General features: G+C 37.5%; 1 long non-coding RNA gene across 1 annotated transcript; it reads left to right on the top strand.

Moving 5' to 3' along the window:
* The first annotated feature begins 6,410 nt into the window (after positions 1-6,410).
* LOC118600388 lies at positions 6,411-8,665 on the top strand. The gene is made up of 4 exons (XR_004950014.1): positions 6,411-6,462; positions 7,431-7,474; positions 7,813-7,950; positions 8,610-8,665. It is a non-coding gene; the product is annotated as an uncharacterized LOC118600388 (long non-coding RNA).
* The last annotated feature ends 232 nt before the right edge of the window (positions 8,666-8,897 follow it).

Below are 8,897 nucleotides of genomic sequence, written 5' to 3'. Positions count from 1 at the left end.
TCCTACCTGCTGTTCCTCTGAAATGATGTTTCCATTTTTTATGACTCTTAACAAACGGGAAAACAAAGTCTTGTTCAAATTAAATGACATTCCCTTGGTTATAAGACTGCTAGAGACAAAATCAGAATAAAGTCAAGGCAGAATCAGATAGATTTGTCTTTTGACCTTATTTAAAGAGGTTATGGAAAAACTGAAGGTTAAAAGAAGAAAGGAAGCCAGAGCTGATGGAATACACTAGTCCCTCTCTGGGTTATCAGATTAGTGTTGAGGTATTGCAGTGCTTTTGTTCAAGTAGCCCTCATTTTACTTAATAATGGCCTCCAAACACAAGAGTCATTTAGACTTATCACAGGTATGTATGTATAAGAAGAACATAGTATATACTGGCTTTGGTACTAACCGTGGTTTCAGGCATCCACTGGGGGACTATAACCACCATAAATAAGGGAGAACTACTGTATACTTGTAACATCACTTCCCTTTAGGTTTCCCAGCCAAAATACAGAACCAGCAACATATCAGGCTAACCCGTTTCAAGGATTCTGTGATAATTGAGGCATAAACTGTAAGGTACTTAGTGAATACAAGGTCCTGGAAGATGCTAAACAATAAAATATTCTAGAAAGCTGTGAAATTGTGTTTGTTTGTTTGGCTGGTTTTTTTTTTTTTTTTTTTTTGCAAACTTGAAAGCTGTAGAACATACTGTGCAATTTATCTTTGCGAAATAGAGTAAACATGTGGTAACTACACAAAGAAACACATGGATTTTCCATGTATAATAGTAGAAACTTGCTAAATACAGATTTTTCTCACTGGGCCTATACTTTTTTTCATGAACATTTAGGAGGGCAGGGGGACGTGAATTATTCTCTCACCACTGTTGTCCACAAAGAAGTGGTGTTGTTGTGTGACCTAATACTACATCTCTGCTAGACACATTCCTCAACGCTGAAAATGACAACTTCTGTGCCCCCAGGAATCACATCAGAGGTCTCCACATCCCTGCAACCTTGTGCTATTCTTTTCGAATCTGAGTGACAGGTCCATGGCAAAAGTATAATGGCGATACTCATAGTCAAAGAAGAAGCCCAGGTCAGAGTTACTCAATGATGGAGGCGAAAAGTTTTTAATGCTAAAAGAAGTACAAATATATTATGGGATAGAAAGCAACTGAACAAACATTTTTTAATCTAAAATGTAAGCTTCCAAAAAAAAAAATAAACAAAAAACCCCACTTGGGCTTTGTTTTCTGATCACATAGGAATATCCACTGTAGGGAGCATTTGGAAGCAGAACCTCTTGACACCAAAGAAAAAGTAACATCTAGGACTGCCCACTCCTTCCTTCTGTTTACCTCCATTTTGGAATTCTGTGCCCCTTCCTGCCTCAATTGGATCCTCTGGAAAATGTAGGTCATAAAAGTGTATTCCCCAAGAACCTGAGAGGGATGATTTTAAAACCAACTGAGATAGTACACACACAAAAATGCTTTTAAAACGTGAAATGCTGGACAAGTAGTGGCTGCTATTTTTAATTATTATAGTAGAGCTTAGTGTCTTCATGTCTTACTAGGCACTTAAACATTTAAATTGTAATATATCACTTTATGTATATTGAAACTTCTTAGATTATTTCAGTTGACCCTATTTTGTATTTAAAATAGACCCCCAACTTGATGGTTCTTATTTCTTTGGTATATCAAAAGTAATATGATGTGTATTAGCATTTTCCAGAGAAACAAATATATATAGATAGACACACACACACACACACACACACACACACAGATTATGAGAAATTGACTCACGTGATCACAGTCTGCTGTCTGAGAGCTGGAGGTCCAGGAAAGCCAGTCGTATAGTTTCAGTCCAAACCCAAAGGTTGAAAACAGAAGCCAATAGTGTTAAGTCCTGATCCAAATCCAAAAGCCCAAGAACAAGGAGCAGTGATAGCTGAGGGCAGAAAAGATGGATGTCCCAGCTCACACAGAGAGCACAACCATTTATAACTTAAATCAGCCCTCCGCCTACATGGATTCCTAATCATGGATTGAAAATACAGTTGACCTTTGAACAACACGGGTTTGAGCTGCATGTGGCCAATTAAATGCAGATTTTTTAATTTTTAAAAATCTGTGTTTAATTGGACCCACTGAGTTCAAACCTGTGTTTAATTGGACCCACTCAGTTCAAACAAATGATTTTAATATAACTCTCATTGAAAAGCTGTTTCCTGTGTGATGGGAGATGAGGTGGTAACAAAGTGAGTACCCTGTATTTTTCTGTTATAAGACTTGCGGTAGATGTTCATCATTTTTGCCTGCCTGGGATCTTTTCCCCTTCTCTAGTAATTCATCCAGAATTTCATTATGAAATCAACCCTTCTCATCTCATTTCATGTGATCTTATTGGAGTTGACCACATCCTAGCTCAGGTGGGCCTTGGCCTGAGCTAATGAACACATGCATCTCATTAGTTACCATGACTGATTCAGGAATGGGCAGGTAAAGAATGATGGAAAGAATGAGATAAAGTCAGAATATACTCTCTGAACCCTCTGCTTTTAGCCATGACCAATGCACTGGGCCATTTTGATCTATGAGCCAATCATCCTCTTTGATATAGCCAATTTGAGTTTTTTTGTTTGTTTTTGTCTCTTATAACCAAAATATGTATGTATGTATGTATGTATGTATGTACGTATGTATGTACGTTTGTATATAAATATGACTAAAGCAACATTTATAATATTTTTTGACATAACGTGTTATGTATTTGTCTTCTCTCTGAGGATTAAGGCTAAGGCTGGAGGAAATCACATCTGTCTTTTGATTTTTAAATCCTCAATATTTAGCATAGTGCTTGCCATGTAGTAGGAGCTCATTAAATGTCTGTTGAATAAATGCATGAAAAATAAAATAAAACGATAGAATGCTTGTACTCAAGAAGCTTTTGATTTAGAATTCATTCACTATCTGGAATGCAGTTGAATTGCTGTCATTGCTTCTCAGGGTTATTTCAGCCTGATGAGTGAAAGGTTTGAGGGAGCACTTTTTTCCAAAAAAAAGATGTAATTCATGCTCTACCCTTCAACTCTTGGCCAAAGTTGCAACTTCTTTCTATCATACACAATCCTTATTAAATTTAAAAAGTCTCAGCATTTCTTGATAGCTTGATACTTTCAAATATAATTCCTCTCATAAAGATCAGAAAAATTATAGAATATGTCCTCACCTCTTCCTCCTTTTCTTGTGACTGTCACCTTTCCTCTTTCCTTTAGGTTACAATCTGGATTTCTCCGAAGTCTGCTAAGGGTTTATTTGGCCTGCAGTGTTTGCATGGGTCCTTCTCATACACTTCTTACCTCACCCTCAAGCAAGGCCTATCCATCCTGATTCATGCCTTAGGCTACTTTTCATCTCCGTGCAGCAATTAAAATTTATTCACCAGAGTATGATCAATAAGCACCACACATTTTAAACTGTATTCTTCCTCTTTTCCAGTATACCTCAGTTTGTTAAATTGGTGAGCATTTATTCATTCACATTTCCAATTGCGCATCTAAATTCAGACACATTTAATCGGTTGTAGAGAAAAGTAAATCGAGAGCAAGTTTCAACATGTAATGAATTAAGTATGCAACATTTAGGTTTCAAGGAGATGCCTCAAAGACTAACTTATTCAAGAATTCAATACCTTGGTTATTAACTACAAATTGAAATCTCAAACACAGGATTAGTGGTACTAGTTTGAATAAGCAAATAAATGAATGAGATGACCCATTATAAGGATTATTTTCAAATTTAAGATAAAATGACCTTTGGTTTTTTCCACATCCTTAATTTTTTGGTATGGAAATCACAGAGTAGGTGTTCAACAGGTACTCTCTTAAAAAGGCTTGATTACCATATCGATCACTATAACTACCTAGGCTTTGCCATGAAAGCTATGCATCCCTTTCTTTATTAGCTCTAATCAGTATTCATTCTGACTGCTATTATACTGCCTTGTAAACAATACTGCTTTGCAACCTTAAAGTCAGTAATTCCGTAGAAATTAAATTGGGTTTACAGTAAATCCATGATTACCATATAATCTGTGAAGTCTAAATAATGATGTACTTAGCTGTAGAATTGCATGTAAAACACAGAGTGATGATTACATGGCTATTTGGGGCCTAGAAAAGAAAGGGACGCCAAATGTTTTGATGGTTGAAAAGCTGAGAAATCTTTTTGTTTTTAATGTCTCATTTAAATTATGATCTTCAAACATTTGATAGTACTCTAGATGCCTTAAAAATGGTGTTACAATCTACTGCGAAATCTTAAGCCTTATATCATATGTTGGTAGTTCATTTTAATAAATTAAGACTTGTTAAAAATAGAAAATCCATCTGATTTAAAGTGACAATAGAAAAAAATAAGCAGACTTGCCTTTAGCAAATAATCTGTTTCTGTTTTAAAGGGGTCTTTCATGAGAGTGTGGTTTGAGCTTTAAGCAATGTTTCTGGACAAAAGAACAACTAGTCGAATGGGCATTTCATGCAAGGTCTCTTGCCTTCCGGTTTGTCTTGAGGTCTCCTAAAACAGCCCAAGCTCTGAGACATAGTAATCATTGAACTTTACAGACTGCCAACAGAGATATCTACAGAGGTGACACAATTGATCAAAGCCACATTGCTTCACAGCAGAGTCAAGTCTAAAATTTATTGTGTCCCACCTCCTAATCCAGAGTGGGTTTATAGTACATTAAGCTCTGCAGAGAAACCAAAGATGAGTTAGCTGCAGACCCCATCCTCGAGAAGCTCAAAATCTAGTAGAGCATATGAGACATGAAGAAGAGACATCACAATAACTCAAGAACAAGAAAGTTATCACAGAGGTGGCATTATGAAGTGGGGAGGGACATGGGACTGGGATTTCAGCAGCCCAGATCTTAAGCCAACACCACCATTTTTTTAACTATGAATCTTCAGCAAGAAACTATCATTTTAAACTTTATTTTTTTTTTCTTAAAAATCAACAAGTAGGACTGTTGTGAAGATAGAGTGTGATTATCTGTGTACATAGTATATAGGAAGAATTCTACAAATATTACTTATTAATAGAGGCAAAAAAAATTATGGAAGTGTAGAGTATGGAAAGAGATTACCCAGTTAGTGCAACTGGGAAAGAATATCAAAAGATAGTATTTGTGAAGCATGAAGAAGGGAAAAGAAAGGGAAAGGGTACAATCTTCAGCAGGATTAGAATGTGTAAAGATGAAAAACAGCAGAGAGGAAAAATGAGGCTCACAGTCAGGGCATTCTGAACCATCGTTTGGGCAGAATTCAGATTTAAGAAATAATAATTGCAAGTACTAATGTGAGCCCATCAGGACCAGGATGATAGAGAAGTGGGAAGGAGGACACATGGTAAGCAGGTAAGTTAGAGTCTTCAAATAGGGAGGGGTCTTGTATGTTAGGGGATCACTGAGAAGTCTGAACAGTTGGAGGTATGGCATAATTGAACCTTGCATTTTGAAAAATGATTCTGGCAATGGCAGAAGGATGCAATGCAAAAGGGAAGGATACTTCACAGCCAGACAAGAAAGAAGCCTGCTACAAAAGTTCAGCCGATAGGGACAAAGGTCTGAACTGGGTGGTGGCCATGATAACAAAACAGAACATAACAGAGACAAGAAATGTAATATATTAACCTCCCAGAGCTGCCATAACAAAGCTACCACAAACTGGGTAGCTTAACAGAAATTTATTCTCTCCTAGTTCTGTAGGTAGGAGTCCAAAATCAAGGTGTCGCTAAGGCCATGATTCCTCTTAGGATTCTACAAAAGCATCCTTCCTTGCTTCTCTCCTAGTTTCTGGTTGTTGCCAGCACTCAACATCCCTTAGCTTGTAGCTTGCATCACTAATGGTCATTGCCTCCATTTCAGGTTACTTCTTCCCTGCTTGTGCGCATCTCTGAGTCCAAACCTCCAACTCTTTTCTCTTATAAAAATACCGGTCACTGGATTTAGGCCCTACCCTGCTCCATATGACCTCATCTTAGTCAATTACATCAGGAAAGATTCTATTTCCAAATAAGGCCACATTCACAAGTACTAGAGTTAGGACTGAACAATTCAACTCCATCGGTGTAGTATCCACAGACTGAAAACATGCTAAGATGTGGGGAGCCAGAAAGAAGTTCTTTCCAGTCCCATTTCCATGATATTTTCTAGTCAAAGGAATAAAAGTGGAAGCAGCTTTTTTGGTCTTTGAATTAGATCAGCTGTGCTCACTGAACAGGCCAGACAGGAGATGCCTCCCTTCAGTAAAGTCAAGCTAGTGTGGGCGTTCCTGCACTAGTAGCCTCCCTGATTCTCAGCAGAGAGAAGGGGGCTCTGCTCAGAGAGGTTTAACGCTGAAGAAAAGAAGAGGCTGTGGAACCAAACTGAATACCAGGCTTGTTCTGTACATACCTGTGTGAGTCTCAGTGTCCTAATCTGTAAAATAGCTTAATGAGTTGATGTAACAATTAAATGCTGTTTTTCCGGTCCTTAATGCATACTTGAACACTTGATAAATGTGACCTGACACCATTTAATGATTGTTATTATTGCTTTGTTTAACACTAGCCATCTTTTGATGATTGTTGCTTTCATTAGACTGCCTCCCAGCCTCCATGGTGACTTGACTTTACTCTCCTGCATTGATATCTGTGGGGAACGTGGACACATTGTCACTGGCATGCTGTTATTTTGAATTACTGTCTTGAGACCACAGTCCAAGGTTAAATAAAGAACACATAGGTCCCTTAACCTCTGGGTCATTTTATGGCTCCAACATAGTTTGTGTATTTTCCTTTCCCTTTTGTTCCAAGAAGTTTTTATAAGTAAAATATCTACAAACCACTAGGCATATTTTTTTTAATTTAGAGATCAAACCCCATTATGACAAACTCTAGGGGATATTCAAAATGCATTTGTTGTACTGAAATTTTGTTGTATGAAATATTGTTTGAAACCTAAGCCATAACTGAGAAATATTTTCCTGAATAGATTTTTGTTCTTTCATAAGTATCATATTTAATGACCTCATTGCTCCCTCCTCTCATGCGGTATATTTCTCAGTGTGGTTCATAAGTGTTTACATTTATTTATTTATTTATTTATTTATTTATTTATTTATTTGCTTATTTTTATTAAAAATTATTGGGGTGACATTGATTAATAAAATCAATTAAGTTTCAAATGTGTAATTCAATAGTATGTCATACGTATATTGTATTGTCTGTTCACCACCCAAAGTTAAATTTCCTTTCATCATCAAATACTTTTAAAAGCCATCTGGAGACAGAGTCCCTAATTCTATGAAAAGCTTAGGGTAGCTCAGTAGGTTGGCTGGTGTTCCTCAGGGTGGGAGACGCTTATCAGTCATTCTTGTATCCCCAGATCTCTGCCTGGTACTTGGAGACTAAACCAACAAAAAAAAATTGGTAAGTAAATGAATAACTAAACGACTAAATGCTGAATTCATTATCATCAAATTAAAGAAACCCTCAGGAGACTGTGCCCCATATCTGTTTATTTATAAACATTTGCCAAAAATATTTTACATGTACTTAGTATCAAAGCAAAAGTGGGGTCTCATGAGAGCAGAAGGAGTTCAGTGAATCATCTGAGTACCACCTGCAGGCCAATCAAGATATTGTTTCTAATTGGCATTCCTACAAGTAGTTAATTTTTGCCTGACTTGCAAGCACTCAGGTGCAAAATCTGTTCCTCTCTTTGAAACCATCATAATAATCACTCCCCATCTGAATCTTGGAACTAGAATCCCCTACTGATGGATACAAATGAGGGAGAAATATGTCAGCACACATGGGCACTGGTTCGTGGCAATGAAGATTTATTTGATCCAGCCAGCCAAGTGATCACCAGAAGCAAGTAATCAAGAAAATGAAATTGCAAGGTGGGTTCTGCCAGCACTTCCTTTGTTTAACAGTGTGCCTCTGCCCCATCCATACAGAGCTTGGATTCCAGGCGACAGTACATTTGTTAACTCAAATCTTGCTTGAAGATGTTGACCCTGAAAATATTGAGAGTTTGCAACTCAGTTTTTGTTCCTATATGACTTTAAACTTTTGTTTGTTGCTCAGTTGATGTCATTGGGGTTTGTTTGGCTGCGGGCTCTGAGTTGCTATTTGAAAAGAACAGTACCATATGCAGCACATGCATATTCAATGATGCAGTTCTTTTTCTAGGGGGAGGGGGGAGTGCCAGGACTCATGGCTCACAATATGAATTTGCATCCCACTTTGCATAAATTTGCATGTAGACTTCATAAGCCTCTGATTTCAAGTATGTAAAATGAAGTGAATCAATGCAATCTATTGCAATTGTTTTTTGAGGCATTAATCACATGAAATACATATCACCTTTGCTTAACCAATTAATTTAATCATGCCCAGGGTTAGGAGAGACAGAGAAGTGGTGAATACTGACTACTAAGTGCCTGGCCTAGGGCTGAAAGGTACATACTGGCTCAACACCATCTTCTTTCTGACCCCTATGTCTCCTGTGGAAGATTACATTATGGTTTGACCAGTATTTCATTTTCTCTCCCTTCAGTGAGCGGACATAAGACCTACTCTGACCAATGAAATGTGAGCAGATGTGAAGCATGCCCCCTTGAATCAGAAGCTTTAAGAGCCAGTACACGGTTCAATCTCTCTCTTTTCTCTGTCATGATATAAGCAATGTTCCATATAGAGATTGCTCTATTGCTTGAATCCCAGGGTGAATGTCAGGGTGAAGATCAGGGTGTTGTAAGCTGTTAACATTTTCAGGTCATTTGCTGCTGCAGCATATCCTAGCCTATTCTGACTGATGATGCATTTTCTGAATTATTAATTACTA

Source organism: Rousettus aegyptiacus, unplaced genomic scaffold (assembly GCF_014176215.1).
Source record: "Rousettus aegyptiacus isolate mRouAeg1 unplaced genomic scaffold, mRouAeg1.p scaffold_m13_p_3, whole genome shotgun sequence".
Lineage (NCBI taxonomy): Eukaryota > Metazoa > Chordata > Mammalia > Chiroptera > Pteropodidae > Rousettus > Rousettus aegyptiacus.
This window is presented reverse-complemented; position numbering and strand designations above follow the sequence as displayed.